General features: G+C 40.3%; 1 protein-coding gene across 8 annotated transcripts in view; it reads right to left on the reverse strand.

Moving 5' to 3' along the window:
* LOC133768845 (zinc finger protein 260-like) overlaps positions 1 to 23,459 on the reverse strand; it is a 52,997-nt gene that overhangs the window by 23,744 nt on the left and 5,794 nt on the right. For 4 of the 8 annotated variants that reach the window (XM_062203763.1, XM_062203759.1, XM_062203764.1 and 1 more), the window contains exons 3-4: positions 4,616 to 4,763; positions 835 to 938 (exon numbers count right to left, since the gene is read on the reverse strand). The gene's annotated coding sequence lies outside the window, so the exon portion shown is untranslated. The remainder of the gene's footprint in view (positions 1 to 834; positions 939 to 4,615; positions 4,764 to 23,459) is intronic. The other 4 variants (XM_062203766.1, XM_062203762.1, XM_062203760.1 and 1 more) reach the window with 3 other exon arrangements.

A 23,459-nucleotide genomic window follows, 5' to 3' on the forward strand; every position in this document is an offset into this window, starting at 1 on the left:
TTTACTTAATACATCTCACTTTAATAGTATTGCCTAAATTTTCAATAGTCAAATGTGCACAAAAAATCCCACAGGTGGCAGAAATGGTCTAACACAGTGAGTAATAAAATAAAGTTCTTAAATTACTTGGCTAGAGAAAATAAGAATTTAGAGATCTCAAACTAAAATAATTCAGATGGCCCTATAAAAAGACACTCAATGTCTTTATGCATTAAAATTTATTACTTAATTAATAAAATTTATTAATTAATAAAAAGGTGATTATTTCAACTATTCTCTATTTGGCAACACAATTTTACCTATTAAATCTGGAAAAAATAAATAGCACCCCATGTTACATTACTAAAATCTTAATGCTATATGCCATCCATTATGTTTACCGTACATTATACCTAATATTAACATATCTAATGCCTCTCAATAGGTAAATGACATGTCTTAACTATTACAAATGTGGCAAACGTGTTTTGTTCAGAACTTTCCAAAAGGCCCTCAGTGTCAGTTTGCCTTCACTTTGAAAGGACAGTTCTAGGGTATACATGGGCACCTCATTGACTTTGCCATCAAACACAGTTTCTCCAATGAGAACACAAGCACACATCACATTGATGACATTCTCCCTGAATGATGTCCATTAGTTCTTAAGAATTATCTCTCTTGGAACCTTGCTATGTTTCAATACAATTAAATACATGACTATTAACTGTACTATACTAGAAATATAGTCTACTACACAACTTGAGCATGTGATTCTCCAAATCATGTTGTCTACCAAGACTTTGGCTATTGATCTAGAACAATAAAAACAGAGCATGATTACTGAGGCCTCCTTACCATAGGATGGATCCAAACTTGGCATACTCCAGTTGGTGAAGGGGATGTCCTTCAATGTCTACTGTCAGTGTCCAGATGTCAGGTTACTGAAGGAGATCACTCCTCTAACAAACAAGAAAAGCCATTTAAGTTCACCTGGACACCATTCAGCTGACTGCTGATCTCACTACTGTTGGTCTGGATACGTTCACTGGTTGCAATCCAGAGACTCAAAGTTGCCATAGACATTATCATTGACTAACATGAAACTCTGCTACAAAAGCTTAAACCAAGAGTTATAGCTTGGGGCCGGCGCTGTGGCACAGCGGGTTAACACCCTGGCCTGAAGCACCGGCATCCCATATGGGCGCCGGTTCTAGTCCTGGCTCTCCTCTTCCAATCCAGCTCTTTGCTATGGCCTGGGAAAGCAGTAGAAGATGGCCCAAGTGCTTGGGCCCCTGCACCCGTGTGGGAGACCCAGAAGAAGCTCTTGGCTCCTGGCTTCGGATCGGCACAGCTCTGGCTGTTGCGGCCATCTGGAGAGTGAACCATCGGATTGAAGACATCTCTCTCTCTCTCTGCCTCTCCTCTCTCTGTGTAACTCTGACTTTCAGATAAATAAATAAATCTTTAAAAAAAAAAAAAGAGTTATAACTTAATGTTTATTTTAACACAATTGCTCAGAAACCATCTAGCCCAAACCTGGAGAGTTGAAATCTTGGCCCAGCCATAAATGGGTCTTTGTGCCAGAAGGTTTTATGTCCTTGAACTGCAAGGGGAGTATCACAGACATTAATGCTCCAAACTGTTGCAGCTCCCTGCTTATATATCTGGAAAAGCAACATAGGATGGCTCAAATGCTTGGGCCCTTGCACCCATGTGAGTGACCTAGAAAAAGCTCCTGGCTCCTGACATCAGTCTGGACTAGCCACGATCATTGCAGCTCAGAATGAAGATTATTCTCTCTCTCTCTCTCTCTCTCTCTCTCTCTAACACTGCCTTTCAAATATAAAAATAAATCTTTTAAAAAGTAGATCACTTCAATAGATTTCTCATTGCTCAGTCATGATGATGTTTCTACCTTAAGGTGTTTTTCAATTCTTTTTTAAAGATTTACTTATTTGAAAGGCAGAGAGGGAAGCTGGTGTTGTGGTTCAGTGGGCAAAGCTGCCACCTGTTAAGTTGGAATCCTGTATGGGCACCATTTCAAGTCCCATCTATTCCACTTCTTATCCAGCGCCTTGCCAATGGCCTCAGAAAATCAGTGGAAGATGGCACAAGTACTAGGGCTCCTGCCATCCCCATGGGAGGCTCAGAAGAAGCCACTGGCTTCAACTTGGCCACATCTTGGTCACTGAAGCCATCTCAGGAATGAACCAGCTGATGGAAGATCTCTGTCTCTCCTTCTCTCTGTAACTCTGACCTTCAAATAAATAAATAAATAAATAGGTTTTAAAATTATTTAAAAAGGCAGAGAGAGAGAGACACAAACACACAGAAAGAAAGAGAAAGAGAGAGAGAGAGAGAGAGAGAGAAGCAGAGAGATCTTCCATCTGCTGGTTCACTCTCTAAATGTCTGCAATAGCTGTGGCTGGACCAGGCTCTAAAGTCCTCCACTTAGGTGGCAGATCAACCAAGCGGCAGGAACCAAAGAATGTGAGCCATCATCCACTGTTTCCAGGGATATTAGTACGAAACTGGTTTGGAAGTACAGTACTCAGAATAGATTATCACTTCAATTTAGACTGTGAGAATTTGATGCAATGACTAACAAAAAGTAAAACCCCCCAAAAAAATTAAGATTCCTGAACACATACAATATACCAAAATTGAGTCATGAAGAGACAAAGAAAACCTAAACAAACAAAAAAAATAATAAGAGGTTGAATCAGTAATAAAGATCCTCTCAACAAAGAAAAGCCCAGGACCAGACAGCTTCACTTCTGAGTTCTACAAGACTTTTAAAGAAGAACTAATTCAAATTCTTAAGCTATTAAAAACAATTGAAAGGGAGGTAATCCCCAAATTCCTTCTATTAGGCCAGCATCACTTTAATTCCTAAATCAGAAAAACATATACAACAAAGAGAACTACAGAACAATACAACTGATGAATATACATGCAAAAATCTTCATCGAAATACCAGCTAATCAAATCCAACAATACATTAGAGATCATTCACATGGATCAAGAGGGTTGTATCCCTAGCATGCAGGAGTGATTCAACATAAGAAAATCAATAAATGTGATACATCACATTAATAAATGGAATAAAAACCACATGATGATCTCAATTGATGCAGAGAAAGTATTTGATAAAATACAATTCATTATAAAAACCTTAAGCAAACTGGGTATAAAAGGAATATTTCTTAACATATTCAAGGCAACATATGATAAATCTTCAGAGTTGGAAGCATTTCCACTAAGATCTGGAACCAGATGAAGTTGCTCATTCTCACCACTGCTATTCAATACAGTTTTAAAAGATTTAGCCAGAGCAATAATGCAAGAAAAAGAAATCAAAGGGATAGAAAGGAGAGAACCGACTTATCTTTGTAAATTACATGATTCTATATATAAGGAAATAAAAAGACTCCACTAAGAGACTATTGGAACTCATAAGAGAATTTGGTAAAGTTGCAAGATGTAAAATTAACACACAAAAAGCAGAAGCCTTTATATGAAAAAACAATGTCATGGCTGATAAAGAACTTATCATATCAGTACCATTCACAATAGCTGAAAAAACTTTTATTACCTTGGAACAAATTTAATCAAGAATGTAAAAGATCTCTACAAAGAAAATTACAAAATATTAAATAAATAAAAGAAAACACAAAAAGGAAAAATATTCCATATTCATAAATTGGAAGAATTAACATCAAAAAGCCCATACTACCAAAAGCAATATTTAAATTGTTTTATTTTAGTTTTAAGGATCTACTCACTTATTTGAAAGGCAAAGTTGGGGCCAGCACTATGGTGCAGCAGCTTAACACCCTGGCCTGAAGCACTGGCATCCCATATGGTTCACTCCCCAGATGGCCACAATGGCTAGAACTGTACTGATCCAAAGCCAGGAGCCAGGAGATTCCTCAGGTCTCCCACATGGGTGCAGGGGCCCAAGGACTCGGGCCATCCTCCACTGCTTACCCAGGCCATAGCAGAGAGCTGGTTTACTTTCCAAATGGCCACAATAGCTGGAGCTGGGCTGATATGAAGCCAGGAGCAAGGTTCCCATGTGGGTGCAGGGGCCCAAGCACTTGAACCATTTTCCACTGCCTTCCCAGGCAATTAGAGAAGAGGAGCAGCCAGGACCTGAACCAATGCCCATATGAGATGACAGTGATGCAGGTAAAGGCTCAACCTAGTACACCACAGCACTGGCCCACCAAAAGCAATTACAGAGTTAATGTAATCCCAATCAAAATACCAACTTTCTTCTTTCATCTAGAAACAATTATGCTAAAAACTTATATGAAAATGTAAGAGATCCCAATTAGTTAAACCAATTTTAAACAATAAAACCAAAGGTGGAGGCATCACAATACCTGAATTCAAGACCACAGTTATTCACAATTAATTATTATTAAATTACTAATTATGTTTATAATTGCCACATACTAATGACAAATTAGCTAACATAAAACTCATTCAAATGCCAGTGTCTTAACTATTCATGTTATTATTTAAATCCTGTAATAGGCAACTGCATCAGAAGTGGAGCAGGCAGTCCATCCCACTCCTGAGAATTTAAAATCCAGTTACGGACTGAAATGTGCCTCCTTACAATCCATACCTTGAAGTGCTGTCAACGTGACTTTACTTGGAGAAAATGCTTTTAAGAAGGTGGAATGATATCATATTTTGATGTCCATCAGGAGAAAGGCCTCTGGAAAAATCAAGCCTCTTATGACCTTGATCTTGTATTTTCAATCTCCACTGCTCTGAAAAGTAAAATTCCATGATTTAAATCATATTACCTCTTAGTATTTTGTTAGCAAATTAACACATCCTCATTTCTTCCATCATTTCCTACAGTCATCTAGAAGGTCCCCACGATTATAAGGGAAAAATAGAAACTAAAATCTATTACTTCATCTACAAACACAAGAAACATCAGTTAAGCAACCTACTACTCTTCCTTTTCAAGGACTCAGAGAAAACAGTAAGAGTCAAACCAAGGACAGTAGAAAAAAGTGAATCATAAAGATCATAGCAGAAATAAATAAGGAAGGGGCCAATGCTATGGTGCAGTGGGTTAAAGCCCTGGCCTGCAGTGTCAGCATCTCACACGAGGGCTGGCTCAAGACCCAACCGCTTCACTTCTGAACCAGCTCCCTGCTAATGAACCTGGGAAAGCAGCATAGAATGGCCAAAGTCCTTGGGCCCTTGCACCCACATGGGAAACCCAGAAGCTCCTGTCTCCTGGCTTCAGATTAGCTCAGCAATTGCCATTGTGGCATTTGGGGAGTGAACCAGTGGATGGAAGAGCTCTCTCTCTCTCTCTCTCTATATATATATATATATGTGTGTGTGTGTGTGTGTGTGTGTGTGTCTTTACCTCTCTGTGTAACTCTACCTTTCAAATAAATAAATCTTAGAAAAAATAAAGAAAGAAGGAAGAACCTTAAACAATATTAAAATTAATAAAAGAGCTGATTCTTTGAAAAACAAAAAAAAACAATTCTCACTCAATGAAGAAAACAAGAAATTAAAGAGAAGAAATAATACCTATTCAAAGAGGAAAGTAAGAATTCAAATTTATATTTCTGTTTGCAGATAGCATGGTTCTATACAGAGAGAAACCTAAGAACATCATCAAGAGAATTCTGGAGCTGATAAATGAGTTCAGCAATATCGACAATACATTGTAAAAATAAAATCAGTGGCACTTAGTGAACTCACTGGGAAAAATTATAAGAATATATTTATAATTGTGACAAGAAAATAAAATACCTTTCAGTAAGTTTAACTTACTCAGGATATGAAATCTCCAATAAAATCACAAAACAATGATGAAAATCAAATACATAAAAATTATAAAGGTGTCTTATGTTCCTAGATTGAAGCAATTTGTATAATTGAGATTTTTATGTTGTCCCAGGTAATGTGCACATTTGATGCACAAAACACTAATGAAATTCTTCAGAGGGGATAGCAATGTGGCACAATGGGTTAAGTTGCCACCTGCAATGCCAGTTTCCCATATCAGAACAGTTGTTCAAGTACTGACAGCGCTACTTTTGATTTAGCTCCTGGTTAATTTGCTTGGAAAAGCAGCAGATGACCCAAGTTCCTGGGTCCCTGCCACAAATGTGGGAGATCTAGATGGAGACTAGACTCTGGATTTGACCTGGCTCAGCCCCAGTCATTATTGCCATTTAAGAAGTGAACAAGTAGATGGAAGAATTCTCTCTCTCTCTTCCTTTCAAATAAATATATCATTTTTTAAAAATTCACAGAACTAGAAAAAAGCCAACTTAAAATTAATTTGAAATCAGATAACCACAAAATAGTCAAAGCAATCTTGAACAACATAATAAATCTGAAAGAATCACAGTATCTGATTTTAAGACATAGTATAATGGAGACAGGGCATGATGGTGGTATAGCAGTGGGATGTTCCAAGTCATGCAGGGAAAAATGGATAGTTAATGAGTAGAGGGGATACAAGCAGAAGGCAGAATTGTGAGAAGTCCATGCAGAGTGGCCAGGACTCCACTAGAGACTGCTCAGGTCCACACTGGGGGAAGCAGAGAGGAGGGAGAAGTGGCCGAGGTGTATCAAAGGAATGGCAGAAAGATGGCAGGTGCCACTCCCCCAAAAACCAGGGGAGAGATTGGGAGGCCATGGAGCTGCAGACTGAGGCAGGTGGGAAAACTTGGCAAATTGTGCTTGAAGCTCTAAAAGGGGAAAAAAGAAATTGTAGGGGAATGGTCAGAGAGGTTGGGCACGCCACAATCTATCTGTGTCTCTCCTACCCTCTAATTGGATCTACAGCAGGTGGGAAAGAGACAAATTGATTATTTACATTTTCTAGTATAAGCAGCGGGCTCCTGTGTTCACCTCCCATGCACACAACCATCAATTGTGGGGGCCATCTCACACTGGCATAGATGCCCCACCCAACAAAAAGGATCACAACATTTCAGAGTGATTTCCTTCCCACTACTCAAGTTGTACAACAATGAGTAATCCTAAACAACAAAAATCCAAGCTCATTTTATGAACCAGTGAGCAGGAAGCCCAGCCCCAGTAGGCTGGGCTTAGTGAACCAAAGCCCTGATACAAGCTTCCTTGGTACAAGCCTTGTATTGGTACAAAAATAGATTGATATACCAATGGAACAAAAAAGAAATCCCACAATAGAAACTCCCAGGAAATCAATCCAAACATCTACAAACAACTTAAATTTAACAAAGGAGCTAAAGCCATTCCTTGGAGCAAGGACAGTCTCTTCAACAAATGGTGCTGGGAAAACTGGATGTCCACAGGCAGAAGTATGAAGCAACACCTCTCTCTTACACCTTATATAAAAATCCACTCAATATGGTTTAAAAATCTAAATCTATGATCCCACATCATCAAATTAATCAAGAACATTCGGGAAACCCTGAAAGACATTGGCACAGGCAAATAATTTTTGGAAAAGACTCCAGAGGCATAGGGAGTCAAAGCCAAAATTAACAAATGAGATTACTTCAAACTGAGAAGCTTCTGTACGCAAAAGAAACAGTCAGGAAAATGAATAAGCAACTGACAGAATGGGAGAAATTATTTGCAAACTATGCAACTGACAAAGGATTAACAGCCAGAATTACAAAGAGATCAAGAAATTCTGCAACGACAAAACAAACAACTCAGTTAAGAGATGGGCAAAGGACTTAGACATTTTTCAAAAGAGAAAATCCAAACAGCCAACAGATAAATGAAAAACTGTTCAGGATCACTAGCAATCAGGGAAATGCAAATCAAAACCACGATGAGAGTCACGCTGATCCAAAGCCAGGAACCAGGTACTTCTTCCCAGTCTCCCATGTGGGTGCAGGGGCCTAAGGATGTGGGCCATCTTCTAGTGCTTTCCCAGGCCATAGCAGAGAGCTGGTTCAGAAGAGGAGCAGCCAGGACTAGAACAGGTGTCCATATGGGATGCTGGCACCACAGGTGAAGGATTAACCTACTGTGCCATGGCACTGGGCCTTAAGAAACAATAACTTGAATAGCCGTCATCTTGACAGTTGAAGAACAGTTTTTTATTTTTTTTTTCTTTTCTCTTCTTCATAATACATGTCGAACGCTTTACTTAACATAGAATTAATCATACGTATATAAAATCAATTGAAAATAGATCCCAGTAAAAAATAAGAGGGGGGATAAGAGAAGGAGGAGGAAGTTTGTAACTATAAAGCCGTACAGTTCTGCATACAATTCTACAGACTTATTTCTAAAGGTACAGTTTAAAAACTTGTCACGGGACCCCAATCTCATTAAAACTGGTGGTAAAAATGCCACCTTTATTCTTAAAGTGAACATGTAGATAGGATTAAGTGTTAAAGAGATCATATAAATAACATCAAGTGCCTGGTAATAATAATAGACACAATTAAAAAGGAGGGAATATCCAACATGGGAAGCAGTTCACACAGCAGAATCCTAGAATGACAATCGCTGTAAGCAACACTCTAACCTCAGAATCAACTCTTAAGTCTTCCTTGTCAGGCTGAAAGGCCTTTGAGAGCATTTCAGGCATGGAAAGCCAAGAAACTGTGGCAAAAAAGATCCTACATGAAGGATTTCTGTGAGTGAGACCCCAGTGGAAAGAAGAGGCCATCAAAGAAGCATGTACTTTTCTCTGAAGAGAGGAGGGAACTTTCACATTTCTTATGGCCTAGTCCAAATACTGATGGAGTCTATGGTGACAAAATGCTTCCACAGATAGCCTTGGCAGCTCATGGCAAGAGCTTGGGTGATCACTGACATCATAAATAAGAGTCTTAATTGTTAAATGAATAACAGAAGTCACTGTGCACTTACTCCCCATGTAGGACCTCTGTCCTATGAGTTGTACTATGAGAATTAACTGCAAAACTTGTTCTCAGACTGTACTTTATATGTTGTTTGTGTGTGTAAGTGCCAACTGTTGCAATCTTTACTTAGCATAGAGTTGGCCCTCTGTACATAAAGTTAAACTAAAAATGAACCATAATGAAGAATGGGATGGGGAAGGGAGAAGGAGACTGGACAGGAGGGGGGTGGAAGGGTGGGTATGGGGGAAAAAAACACTATATTCCTAAAGTTTTACCTATGAAATATGCTATCATTAAATAAAGGCTTTAAAAAAAAAGACATAGTACAGAAGCAGTATAAGCACTGGCATAAAAACAGACACACAGTTCAGTGGGACAGAATAGACAGCCCAAAAATAAACCTACATTTCCACAGGGAATTCATCTTTCACAAAGAAACCAAAATGCACTGGAGAAAAAGGAATCTCATTAGCAAGTGGCCCAGAGGAAACTGATTATCCATATGTAGAAGGTTGAAAATATACCCCAACACTTCTTATGCTATGTAAAAGTCAGCTCATGGTGAATTAAAATCTAAGACCAAAAACTAAGTAAACATAGGGGAAACCATAAAACACTGGCATAGACAACAGCATTTGGGTAAGATTCCAAAAGTGCAGATAACAAAAATAAAAGTAGATTTGATTATATCCAACTAAGATACTTCTTCACAACTAAGTAATCATCAGAGTGAAGATCCAAGGAACAGAACTGCAGAAGACATTGAAAACTCTAAATGACAAAAGACTGATATCTAGAACATATACAGAACTGGAAAAACTCCAAAACAATAAATAAAAATGCAGTTAAGAAACGGGCAAGAATTTGAATAGATATTTCTCAGAAGAATATAAATGGTCAAAACATATATGAATATGCTCAATGTCACTAGCCATTAGGTACATGTCCATCAAAATACAAAATCACGCTCCAACACCTGTGACAGAATGAAATGCTGAAGTTTTTGTCTATGCAGTAAGTGGGTTTAGAGGATCCTGTTCGTCTTTGGAGATCATAGCCTATCTGGAGGTAAAGAAAATCTTACTCTTTCCCTAAAGGGCTTGTTAGAATCTTGACCAGTGCCTATTAGCCTTGTCACAAACTTTTCAGTTTCATTACTTTTCTTCTTCTAAACTCCTATTTAGACTCTTCTCTGTGACTTGCAAAAATAGTGTGCCTTCTATATACTGAGGATATTTTTTGTTTTGTTTTCATTCCTTCCATCTCTTATTAAGTTCCTCCAAGGAATCATGACCCTCAAAAGATTCATTCATTTATGTAGTCTGTAGATTCATGAACTATTACATGCCAAATAATATGTTAAAGGCAAGGCGTAGGCCAGAAACTGCACAAAATTCACAATGATTAAAGCAGAGTTGGGATCAGGGGCCACTGACAAAGATGAAGATGGAGAAGTAGGTAGAAGTAAGATGAAAAAGAATCACGTGGTTTAGCCGAAAGTATGAAAGTAAAATAAGGTGACATCTATTTGTGTTTTACTTTCTTCTTCGGGAATGGATTGGAGTTGACAGCAAGAATGGGAGCCATGTTAGATAATTACTGCCATCTGTGTAGGAAACTGCAGATATAAGGAAGTTGGGACCAGGAGGATGGCAGGTGGAATAAAGACATTTGAAAAACAACTAAGGAAGGGCTGGCACTGTGGCATAGCATGTAAGGCTGCCACCTGCAGTGCTGGCATCTCATATGGGTACCAAGTTCAAGTTCCTGCTGCTCATTTCCTATCCAGCTCTCTGCTATGGCCTGGGAAAGCAGTGGAGGGTGGCCCAAGTCCTTGGGTCCCTGCACCCACGTGGGAGACCTGGAAGAAGCTCCTGGCTCCTGGCACAGCTCCAGCCATCATGGCCAATTGGGGAGTGAACCAGTGGATAGAAGACCTCTCGCTCTGCCTCTCCTTCTCTCTCTGTGTAACTCTAACTTTCAAAAAAATAATTAAAAAAAAAAAAAGATTAAACAACTAAGGAATAGGATCCGCTAGCCATGGATAAGTGAATGACAAAAAAGGGAAAAATTAAGAGTTCCCACATATTTGCCTTTTATAGGAGGTTGAATGTTGGTGACATGCTCTGAGATAAAGTTTTCCAAAGGAAAAGCAAGTTTTACTTTTAATTTTGCCCATATTGATTTTGAAGAACCTCTGAAAGTCATAATTGCATAGAGGAATTCTATGCTCAGGAGAAATGTAAATTTCTTCAGTATAATATAAAATATGAAGTCATAAGGAATAAATGAGAATACCTAGGCATTATATATATTGGTAAAGAATGAAGACAAGCACTGCAATGGTAAACATCTGAGCAATATCAATATTTAATTTTAGGCAGAAGAAACTGTAAATGAACTGAAAAGGATTAATCAGATGTCTAGAAGAAAGCCAGGGAAATGAGATATGATGCATGCTGAGGGAGGCAGTGTTTGAGGAGGGAGCTAGGACATGTGTCAGGTGCTGCCTTCTAATCCCCTGCATTCTCATTAGTTATCCAATGTATCACTTTCATAACACAATTTATTCTTGATGAAATTGTATGTTATAGTTTCTTATTAGTATGTTATCATATAATCACTAAGAGAAAAGGAGCCTATATTCTTCCCTAGAAGTGTGTTTGGCACATAACTCCACCTGCTGCTCACCCCCTTACTCCCATCCCTAGCCCACCTAAGATATAAAAAGACCCAGCCTGCTGGGATCTTTGCCTTCTGTCATATGTTTGGTCTGTGCACACTGGCAGTTGGTCAACCTCTGCAAATTTATTTGCTTTAAATAAATGTAGTCTGGTTATCTCCTCTCTATTTCTGCCCCTTTTCCTTATAGCTTGTCTCAGCCCATTATTGCAGCCATTAGGGGAGTGAACTAGTAGATGGGAGACCTCTTCCTCTCTCTCTCCATAAATCTGCATTTCAAGTGAAAATAAATATTTAAAAAGAAGGACCACATTAGTTGTGGTAAGTGTGCCATGCTTTTTTTTTTTTTTTAAGATTTATTTAATTATTTGAAAACCAGAATTACAAAGAGGCAGAGAGAGGTCTTCCATCTACTGGTTCACTCCCCAGATGACCGCAACAGCCAGTACTGATCCAATCCAAACCAGTAGGCAGAGAGCTGGAATGGAAGTGGAGCAGCTGGGACTCTAACCGGCACCCATATGGGATGCCAGCTTTACCTGCTATGCCACAAGTGTACCATGTCTAATATGAGATGTTAGTAATAATGGGAATTGGGGCTTGGAGTATCTGTAAACACTTTTATCTTTATAATTTTTTCTGTAAATTTGAAAAATATTCTTTTTTAAAAAAATATTTACTTGAAAGAGTTACACAGAGAGAGAAGGAGAGGCAGAGACAGAGAGAGAGATCTTCCATCTGCTGGTTCACTCCCCAGTTAGCCACAATGTCTGGAGCTATGCTGATCCAAAGCCAGGAGCCAGGAGCTTCTTCCAGGTTTCCACATGGGTGCAGGGGCTTAAAAACTCGGGCCATCTTCTGCTGCTTTCCCAGGCCACAGCAGAGAGTTGGATCAGAATTGGAACAGCTGGGACTCAAACCTGTGCCCATAAGGGATGCTGGCACTGCAGGCAGCAGCTTTACCCACTACGCCACAGCACCAGCCCCAAAATATTCTTAAAATAACATTACTTTGAAAAGATAGCTCAGAAGTCTATATTATGGGAAAAGCACCACAACCTGGCATTTAAAAGTTGAAAATTGAAAAGATGAATTAATGCAGAAAAATGATTCCCCTGGATCTAGAACAAATCACCAATTGGCTATGCTTCCTTTGAATGGTAAAATGGATGGGAATACAGTTATAGTTGTTGGAAAAGTGTTTGATATTGTATACAAAATCAGTTTTCTGGATAAGTTTTTTTTTTTTTAATTAAGTGATGGTTATTTAAATCTCACTGTACAAAAATTGCAGACTCATTTCATGCTGCATGGTGAAGAGAGTTTAAAAATAAAAGTCTGGGGCCAGTGCTGTGGTGTAGCAAGTAAAGCCTCTGCCTGCAGTACCAGCATCCCGTATGGACACTGGTTCGAGTCCCAGCTGCTCCACTTCCAATCCAGCTCTGCTATGGCCTGGGAAAGCAGTAGTAGATGGCCCAAGTCCTTGGGCCCCTGTTCCCATGTGGGCGACCTGGAAGGAAACTTCTGGCTCCTGGCTTTCGATCGGCACAGTTCTGGCCATTGTGGCCAGTTGGGGAGTAAACCAGCAGATGGAAGAACTTTCTCTCTGCTTCTTCTCTCTCTGTGTAACTCTGCCTTTCAAATAAATAAATAAATAAATAAATCTTAAAAAAAAAAAATGAAAGCCTTCAGGTGGATGTTAAATTGCAGTGAGTTAAGCTACCACTTGGGATGTCCTTATCCCATGATAGAATACATGGAATCTTGTCTTGTCACCACTGCAGTCTAGTTTCTTGCTAATGCTCAAGAATGTCCAAGTGCTTAGGTTCTGTCCAGCAACATGAGAGACCCTAGCTCCTGGGTCAGCATGGCCCAGTTTCATTTGGGAAGAAAACCAATAGATGGAAGGTCTATCTATCATTTTTAATAAACAGTTTCCTCTCTTTTCTTCAGTCTTTGAAATAAATGAATGAATGAATGAATAAATAAAGGGTTTTTTTTAATAAAGTGTCTTAAAAGTGATCAAATGCTTACTGTTTTTGTTAAGTGAACAAAATGCAGTGCACAAAGAGCTTAAACTAAGGACCGAGTCATTCATCATGAGAGGATCTAAGAAAGGTGCTGCCCAAACCAAGAGGGAGTTTTCCCATTGAGAGGCAAACTGAAACTAACAAGAGGGGCTTGATAATAACCAGTAGGCATTAAGGCCTGGACAGGTATATGCTAGGCCCAGACATATCTACGTCATCACATGGGGTATTAGAAGAGACATCATAAGGGAGGGTGAACCTCCTTAGGGAAGACACGCCTGGGAAGAGAGCTGGCTTGAACAGGTTATTATTATTATTATTATTTTTGACAGGCAGAGTGGACAGTGAGAGAGAGACAGAGAGAAAGGTCTTCCTTTTTGCCATTGGTTCACCCTCCAGTGGCCGCTGCGGCTGGTGCATCGCGCTGATCCAAAGCCAGGAGCCAGGTGCTTCTCCTGGTCTCCCATGCGGGTGCAGGGCCCGAGCACTTGGGCCATCCTCCACTGCACTCCCTGGCCATAGCAGAGAGCTGGCCTGGAAGAGGGGCAACCGGGCTAGAATCCGGCACCCCAACCGGGACTAGAACCAGGTGTGCCGGCGCCGCAAGGCGGAGGATTAGCCTGTTAAGCCATGGCACTGGCCGAACAGGTTATTTTTGAATAGGTGGCTCCTATAAAGGGAAATTAGTGCTCTGCCTACTTTGTTACTAACCCTAGGCCATCCTCCCAACAGTAGTGGTTACTTTGGAAGCTAGTCAGAGTAAAGGACTTTTTCAGTTTAGGGAAGGCCAGTAGAGTCTGCAGCTCTGACCCAGAAATCCTTCAACCCCCAGGGCAATTCTGATTCCAGTGGCCTTGCTCTTGGAAGAGCTGATAGGGCTCTTCAGGAGCCAGTTTCTGTCACGACAGCTATTTGCCCAATGCCCTGACTGCTCATACTGAAAACATGTGCCACTTGGGGGTGGACTGGCCTTGCTGCATCTCTTGATAGCAGATCACCATATAGAGCAGCCTTAACTGGCCTGCCACCTATCCTTACATTGCTCCTGCTGCCTAGCTCACTCCTCTCCTCCTGGTTTCTGTTAAAGTAGACCACAGCAGCAGCCTTTAGGAATGTCAGCCAAGGGGATGCTCAATCCCACCCCTACTCTTTGGTGGCCTAAGCTAGAAATATGTAATCACAGGCATGTTATGACAGTGTTTTTCCTGTGAGATAAGATGATGCCCATAGGAAAGCTAGGTCCTTCTAGGTAAGATCAGACATTAAGACCACGTTATTCAAACTGCCTTATAAATTTTGAAGTAATTTATAGGACTTTCTCTCCCTTAGTTTGGCTTGAAAGAAAGTGCTTTGCCTATTTACTGTACCCATGGCAAAATAAATCTAGCTGTAAAATCATAATTTCTTTTATATGTGTCTAGGCTATTATCACAGAAAATTGTTATAAGGCCTAAAGTGAATCAGCAGATGGAAAATCTCTTCCTGCCTGTCTCTCTTGTCTTATGAATGAAGTGAAAATAAGTAAATACAATTTTTTTTCAGTTTGGAATATGGCGTTTGACTTTATTCTTGACAACGTTCAGGTGGTTTTACAACAGACTTATGGAAGCACATTATAAGTTACATAAACATCGCCAGGGAGCCTGGGGCTCTCTGCTAGCTGTGCCATAAGTGCTTGTGAGGTATTTGCAAAGTGCATGGTAGTGACGCTCTGAGTTTTTATAATTTTAAATTTCTTTTTAAGCAAGTGTTTTGTATGTTTCTTTTCAAAAAGTGCCAAAATGTCAGTATTGCATGTAAATAACGGTGTTAATTCTTTTACTGTAGCATAGATTCTATTTACAAAACGTTTGTTTATAAAGTTTTATGGACTTTTACAGTGAAGTGTCTACAGTTGTTTAATAAAGAACTGTATGTATATTTTGTACAGGCTCCTTTTTGTGAATCCTTAAAAACTCAACTCTAGGAAGCAACTACTATTTATTATACTAAAAGGCTGAAAATAAAGTCGCCAGGCCAGACTGTTGCAGGCTCCGTGCTAAGCTTTGAAATTCCTGAGAGGTCCCAGCCTGGGATGATTCTGCTTGTTCCAAGAAAGGGTAAAGCTTCGCAACCACCGTCTTCTCCTTCCTGTCTCCAAGCGTGAGTAAATACAATTTTTAAAAGACATATATACACATGCCTTTTTTACTCTGCATGGGGACATTTTTTCTGTATCTTGTTTAACACACAAGAACTCCGTCCCTAAATCATTTTTCAGATCATTACATACTTAGTATTTCATTGTACAGATATACCATGATGTATTTTACCAATTCTCTATACATTTAGGTTGTTTCTGTTTTATTCCTCTACTGTATTATACTCACACCAATATGAGTGCAAGAGCCTGTTTCCCAAGGCCTTCAGCAAGGGTGTGTGATCAGAGTCAGAATTCCCTCAGATGCTTCCAATTTCCCATTTCCTCTGATCTCTATCTTCAAATTTTCTTTCCTTCTTTTTAGCTCTCTGAACAGTTTTCTTATTTTTTAAAAACTATTTATTTGAAGGTCAGTTACAACCACTGGTTCACTCTTCAGTCAGCTGCAACGACTGAAGCTGTGCCACTCTGAAGCCAGGAGCCAGGAGATTTTTTTGAGTCTCCCACATGGGTGCAGGGGCTCAAGGATTTGGGCCATCTTCCACTGCTTTCCCAGGCCACAGTAGAGAGCTGGGTCAGAAGTGGAGCAGCCAGGACTCAAACTGGCACCCATATAGGATGCTGGCACTGCAGGTGCCCTACCTGCTACACCATAGCGTTGGCCCCACACACTTAGTTTTCTTACCAACTTCTCTGTGAATATGGTTCTGCACTTATTTCCTCTATACTTACTCTCTACATTGCCTTTTGTCATACCTCAAACCTCACTTTTCCTGTTTACCTACTTCCCTTATAGCTTCCATGCTGTCAGCACAACTGAACAGAAAATAGATGCTCTTTCCCCGGTCTCCCAATCTGCCAGCCTCCTGAATCAGTAGAGAATGTTAATCAGGAAACATGAAAATAATTAACCTGGGTCACATTATAAGAAAAAATAAATTCCTATTGGTGTAGCCACAGGGAAAACTCATCTAGAAGAATTTCGTATTATCTTTTATTAAAATGGAATCCGGGGCTGGTGCTGTGGCATATTGACAATAAAGCTGCCACTTGCAATGCTGGCGTTCCATATGGGTGCCAGTTTGAGTCCTGGCTGCTCTACTTCTGATCCAGCTTCTGCCAATAAGCCTGAGAAAGTAGCAGATGATGACCCAGGTGCTTGGGCCCCTGTTCCCCATGTGGGAGACTTGTATGAAGCCTCTGGCTCCTGTTTTCAGTCTAGACCTGCCTTGGTCGTTGTGGTCATTTGGGGAGTGAACGAGCAGACAGATCTCTCTCTGCCTCTGCCTCTCCCTCTCTGTATCTCTGCCTTTCAAATGAATAAATAAACTTTAAAAAAAGAAAAAGAAAATTCAGGTAACATTAAAAATAATGGAATTTTTTTTCTATATTCCATACTAGATAGGATTTCTGTCTTTGGATCAATAGCTCATGATTTTTATTCATCATTCCTTCTTTGGAACTGAGGTAGGAGTAGGCAAAAATACAGATGAAAGGAGGGGAACAAATAAAAACCTAAAAGTACCAGACTGTAAAGTAGGAACAAATGGACAGGAAGACTGGAGATGAAGGAGTAACGGTAAGGTTAAGAAAAAATCCAACTTCTTAAATCCTTAAAAACAGAAATGAAAGGAGGAGAAAATATGTAAAGAAGTACGGTTATATTCTTAGAATTGTACCCATTAAATACATGGAATCTGCTCCCTTTATAATAATAAATATAAATATGTTTAAAAATTAATTTTTTTTTCTTTTATTGCATCACTACTGCTCACTCCAGTACTCTAAAAAAAGAATCCTAAGGCAAGCATGGGTTGCAGGATGGGACACAGTGGAATGGGCAGTGACAGCTCTATTTCTCTAACAGCAATCTCTGCACCCCAACTTCTGACCAATCACCTAGAATCAGCTTCATAAAATAAACTACTTGGGGGGAAGGCTCAGAGAAAATCAATCATCCCACTATCTCTTTGCCTATGAAGCATGCTGCTAAAGAAAGTGAGATTATGGCCAAGCTATGTATAAAGAACACAAGGATATAAAGTTGGGAGGCAGTTTGATGATTTATGAGTACCCACAATAAACTGCAGATGATAGAAAGAGATCGATCCCAGAATGGGAGCTGAAGCAGGCAGCCAAGAGAGCAGTGATCAACCAGTCTTTAAGTTGAGATTTATGAGTATTTGCAAAGTATACAAATGAGTCCTCATATAGCAACAATAATTTTTTTTCCTTAGGACACAAGGTAAAACATATTTTCCCAAATTTTATCTATTTTTCATTTCATTTGAAAAGCAGGGAGACGGGGAAGGGAGAGAGATTTCTTGTATTTGTTGGTATCTCCCCAAATGCCCACAACAGCTGGGAATGTGCCAGCCTAAAGCCAGGATCTTGGGACTCCATCCAGACCTATGTGAGTTCAGCTGATCATGAGGACACAGAATCCCCAGTGATACCAGCCTTTATAAAGACACATCTCAGTACAAAATAACACACCCTACTGAAGGCTTTTGGGATCTGAAAGAACGAAACATTAATCCAGAGGCTGTTGTGAGCCAACAAGTTTCCTGCTTAGCTCGGAATCAGACTAGTCACCAGGAAAACAGAGGAAAGAGGGCCAAAGGTACTTGGGACTTGTGCCTACAGTCCATCTCTGGAGTGAACAAGAAGGCAGAGCCAGTCACGGGCAGTTCTGGGGCTCCATGACTCTGGAGTGGTTATAAAAACTAGCCAACTTCAAATTTAGGCTGAGTGAGCAGATCAGCAGGCTGGCCAATGATTGTGTCAAGGGGCTAATGCTATGGTGTAGCAGATAAAGCTGCCACCTGCAGTGCCAAAATCCCATATGGGCACTGGTTCAAGTTCTGGCTGCTCCACTACCGATCCAGCTCTTCGCAATGGCCTGGGGAAGCAGCATAAAATGGCCCAAGTCCTTGGGCCCCTGAACCTGTGGGAGACAGAGAGGAGGCTCCTGGCTCCTGGCTCCTGGCTTTGAATCAGCTCAGCTCCCGCCATTGTGGCCATTTGGGGAATGAAACAGTGGATGGAAGAATTCTCTCTCTGCTTCTGCCTCTCTGTAGCTTTGCCTTTCAAATAAATACATCTTTAGCCAAAAAAAAAAAAAAAAAAAAAAAGATTGTGTCATCTATTCGGGAATCTGGATACAGGAGTGGCCTAAAAAGAGCCATCAAAAGATGCACACAGAGCTAGCACTGTGGTGTAGCCAGTAAAACTGCTGCCCGCAGTGCCAGCATGCCACATGGGTGCCAGTTCAAGTCCCAGCTATTTCACTTCCAATCCTGCTCCCTGCTATGGTTTGGGAAAACAGCGGAAGATAGCACAAATCCTCAGGCCCCTGCACCCATATGGGAAGACCTGGAGGAAGCTTCTGGCTCCTGCGTTCGGATCAGCCCAGTTCTAGCCATTGCAGCCATTTGAAGAGTGAATCAGTGCATGGAAGCCCTCTCTCTGCCTCTCCTTTTCTCTCTGCGTAACTCTTTCAAATAAATAAATAAATCTTAAAAAGTAAAATAAAAAAAGAAGAGAGAGATGAACACAACAGGAGCCAGGGCACCAAATGGGTAACAAATGCACAGATTCTAGCCCAAGACAGCAGATAATGCCAACCTTCTCTTCTGTTGTCAAGTTTCCTTTATTTCAAAGGCCTTGGGGAACATATCCGTAGACATTTCATATGTAAGACACACATGGGCTATTAATATTTGTTCTATAAATATTAGAATTCTTTCCCTGAGCAATGAGCTCCCTCAGGGAGAGACAATTAAAGGGAATTACTTCAGTCTTCCTCCTAGGGAATTACACATCATACATGAAGCTCTTCTTTCAAACCACTTCTCCAATCTTCCATTTAAAAACAATAAAATCTTTTTTTCTATATCCCATACTGGATAGGATTACTGTCTTTGAATCAATAGTTCATGATTTTATTATTTTTATTATTTTTCCAGGGGAAATAATTTATCTGTAAACAGGCCTCTTTTATCCATAAGCCCAACAACTGCCTTGGGAATCACTTGTGATGCCAGGTGGATGGTCAAGCAAGCCAACGGGGTCATCTACTAGGAGACAGCATCATTGACCCAAATTGCTATAGTTCACTCTACAGAAAAATGCAACCCAAAACAAAGAACTCCAGTCCATCAGTCTCCTGGTTTAAGCAAAGGGTACACATATATTATTCCAGGTCTGCATCCTTTCTATTGTGCTCACATGTGGACACAGAGTGTGAGCCAGGAATTACTGCAGCAGTAGAAGCAGTCAGTGTTTCCAATATAAAATTGATTTTAATGACCTCAAATTCAGTCATAAAACTTCTTCTCTTAGCAAGGGACACACACAGCCATATTCATCTCTCTATTGAAACTCTATTGTGAACTGATTATATAAGAATGTCTTTTTGCATTTAATTACACCAGTTCTCTACTGCTTATAAAAATATCTACATGAAAAAAACTGAAAAGTGAGTCAACGATATCAGAAACTCAATTTAAAAAACTAATTCTAAATTAAAAAAATAAAATACCCTAAGAGATAAAAGGATAATTTTGGTAATCTGCACAAATGACCTGTGTCCAATTGTGTTTTTGAATCCTTCTCAACCTCTCTTCTGGCCTTCTCCTCCTCCCTCACCCCTCACCCCCCTTTCTGCATTACAGCCCCACATGCCACTGAAACTTTCCCTTTGGAGCAGTCTTGCAGACTGCCATTCAATCATGTGAGAAACATTACTTACTTCAAAATGGTTCTGTAGAGCAGGCCTGAATGGCAACTAATGGCAATAAACAGACCTTTTAATATTCCTTACATATGTTTCTAGCATATGTGAGGCCAGCATTATGGCATGTCAGGTAAAGCTGCTAAATGTGACACTGGCATCCCACACAGGCTGTGGTTCATGTCCCAGATACCCTACTTCTAATCCAGCTTCTTGGTAATGGGCCTGGCAATGTACCTGAGGAGAGTTCTGCTCCTTCACTGAAAACTTAGATGAATCTCCCCGCTCCTGCTTTGATCCAGCCCAGCACTGGTTGTTATGACCACTGAGGGAGTGAACCAATAGATGGAAGATTAATCTCTCTCTCTTTCTCCATCTCTCTGTGTGGTGGGGATGTGGATATCTTTTCCTCTTTCTAAAACTGCCTTTCAAATAAATAAATAAACAAATTAAAAAAAAAAAAAGTTTTAAAAGCAAGTCCACACTGTGGCACAGCTAGTTAAAATCATGGCCTACAGTATCAGCATCCCATACAGGCACCAGTTCATGTCCTGGTGGCTCTACTTCCCATCCAGCTACCTGCTAATGGCCTGGGAAAGCAGCAGAGGATGGCCCAAGTCCTTGGACCTGTGCACCCACACTAAAGATCTGGCTCCTTGCTCTTGGCTTCAGTTTAGCCCAGGCCAGACTGTTATGGCTATCTGGGGAGTGAATCAGCAGAAAGATCTGTTTCCTAGAATAAAAGAAAGTTAAAATTAAAAAGAAACAGGTACAAAAATTCCCTGTTAGTCATTCTGCCTTTCTATTAAAAAATTAAAATGACCACAAATAATCTGACTCAAGTTGTCATATGACAGAGCCAAGAAAGCCACTGCTGACCTTGTCTAGTGCCTCTCAATCCTTTCCTACTTAAAAACCATTTCTCTTGCTTTCCAAGCACTCAAAACCAAAAGAACCAATGCTAGCCAGTATAATCCTGATTAAGGCTGCTCTAGCAATGAAGGAAAGAAAAGGAGCAAGAGGCACAAACTCAGGGTGATTTCAGGGTGACAGTCTCCTCCTCACTTTGCACCTTAGATTCTAGTTAGAGATGGTCGCAAAGGCAACTTCAGATACTTCAGTGCTGCACAAACACCTCAATGACAGACACTCCTCCCATAGGCTCCCGGTGTGCACACTGGAAGGAGAACACAGAGCACTCCACAAGGAAGGAACACATTGAACAAAATTCCACCACCCTGCTGATCACAATCTCAAGATTGGCCAAAATTCCATTTCACTTTGAGAAACAGACTACATGAATTTTTTCTCAACTTAGATGTATTCCTGTTTGAAGAATCCATCTCCATGAGGGATAGAACCACCACACAATGTAAACCAGGCTAATAGCAGAGCTATGGCTTTGATGCTCTGAGCGGAATGGATAACATCTAGGAGTTATGGCTTGACCAAAAAACTTCCCCCTGCTCTAGGAGTCTGATACAGGTCTGGGTTAAAAAGACAGAAACACAGAAACCACTGGAATCTGTTAGGTGAGAAAATGAAATATTGGTCTCCAGCAGTTACTTTGTAGCATATTAGCTTTAAGAGGATTTCACTTTCACTTATATTTGAAGAAATAAAAAGGTTGAGCCAGTTTCATCCTAATATTACATTATTACATATTACAACTCCTCTCTGCAAAGCATTTCCCCAACCTCCTTTCTGAAAGAAGACCCAAGGCAGAGTGGCCTTTGCTTTCTGTTTCCTATTGATGAACAGATTAGTTGGAGAAAAGGGGAGTTTAAATATGAACAGGATGTTTTAGATGGCAAGGTTTGATGGGCATTTTCAGTACTGTATTTAAAAAAAAAAAATAGCACAGCTAGGAGTCTTTGACACTGTCTCATGTTTTATGTGGTCTGTCCACAAAATTCCCATTTTTTACTTTTTAAGAATGTTCATCTAACAGAAAAAAAAAGTGCTGTAAATATTTATAACAAATTTTTTTAAGACGGATCAAAATAAGAGAAAGAGGTTTTTGGGAACAAGTTAACATATAAAGTGGTTTTATATAAAACATCAATTGTCTTGTATATTTTGATAAGCATCAGTACCAGCTTTCATTTGTAACACAGTTTGTGGCATTGGAAGAAAAAAGATTGTGATTGCTGAAATCAACTGTTATAAATGCAAAGATATGATTAAAATATTAAAAAACATATTTTCTAAAAATAAATAAATAAAATAAAATAAAATGGTGGGACCAGCACTGTGGCGTAGCAGGTAAAGCCGCCACCTGCAGTGCCGACATCCCATATGGGTGCTGGTTCAAATCCTGGCTGCTCCATTTCCAATCAAGCTCTCTGCTATGGCCTGGGAAAGCAGCAGAAGATAGCCCAAGTCCTTGGGCCCCTATACTCACATGCAAGACCCAGAAGAAGCTTCTGGCTCCTGGCTTCAGATGGGTGCAGTTCCAGCTGTTGCAGCTAACTGGGAAGTGAATCAGCAGATGGAAGACCTCTCTCCCTCTCTCTGCCTCTCCTTCTCTCTCTGTGTAACTCTGACTTTCAAATAAATAAATCTTGGGCCAGCGCCGTGGCTCAACAGGCTAATCCTCTACCTTGTGGCGCCAGCACACCGGGTTCTAGTCCCGGTCGGGGCGCTGGATTCTGTCCCAGTTGCCCCTCTTCCAGGCTAGTTCTCTGCTGTGGCCAGGGAGTACAGTGGAGGATGGCCCAAGTGCTTGGCCCTGCACCCCATGGGAGACCAGGAGAAGCACCTGGCTCCTGCCTTCGGATCAGCGCGGTGTGCCAGCCGCAGCACGGCAACCATTGGAGGGTGAACCAACGGCAAAAGGAAGACCTTTCTCTCTGTCTCTCTCTCACTGTTCACTCTGCCTGTCAATAAATAAATAAATCTATCTTTAAAAAAATAAAATAAAATTGTTAATTCTTACAAAAAAAAAATAGAAAGAGTGAAAGAGGAGCCACATACAAATAATAGAGCAAAGCTACAGTTGTGCTGTCCCTCAGCAGCCTTCTGCT

The sequence above is a fragment of the Lepus europaeus genome, chromosome 10 (genome assembly GCF_033115175.1).
Source record: "Lepus europaeus isolate LE1 chromosome 10, mLepTim1.pri, whole genome shotgun sequence".
In the NCBI taxonomy this organism is placed as follows: Eukaryota; Metazoa; Chordata; class Mammalia; order Lagomorpha; family Leporidae; genus Lepus; species Lepus europaeus.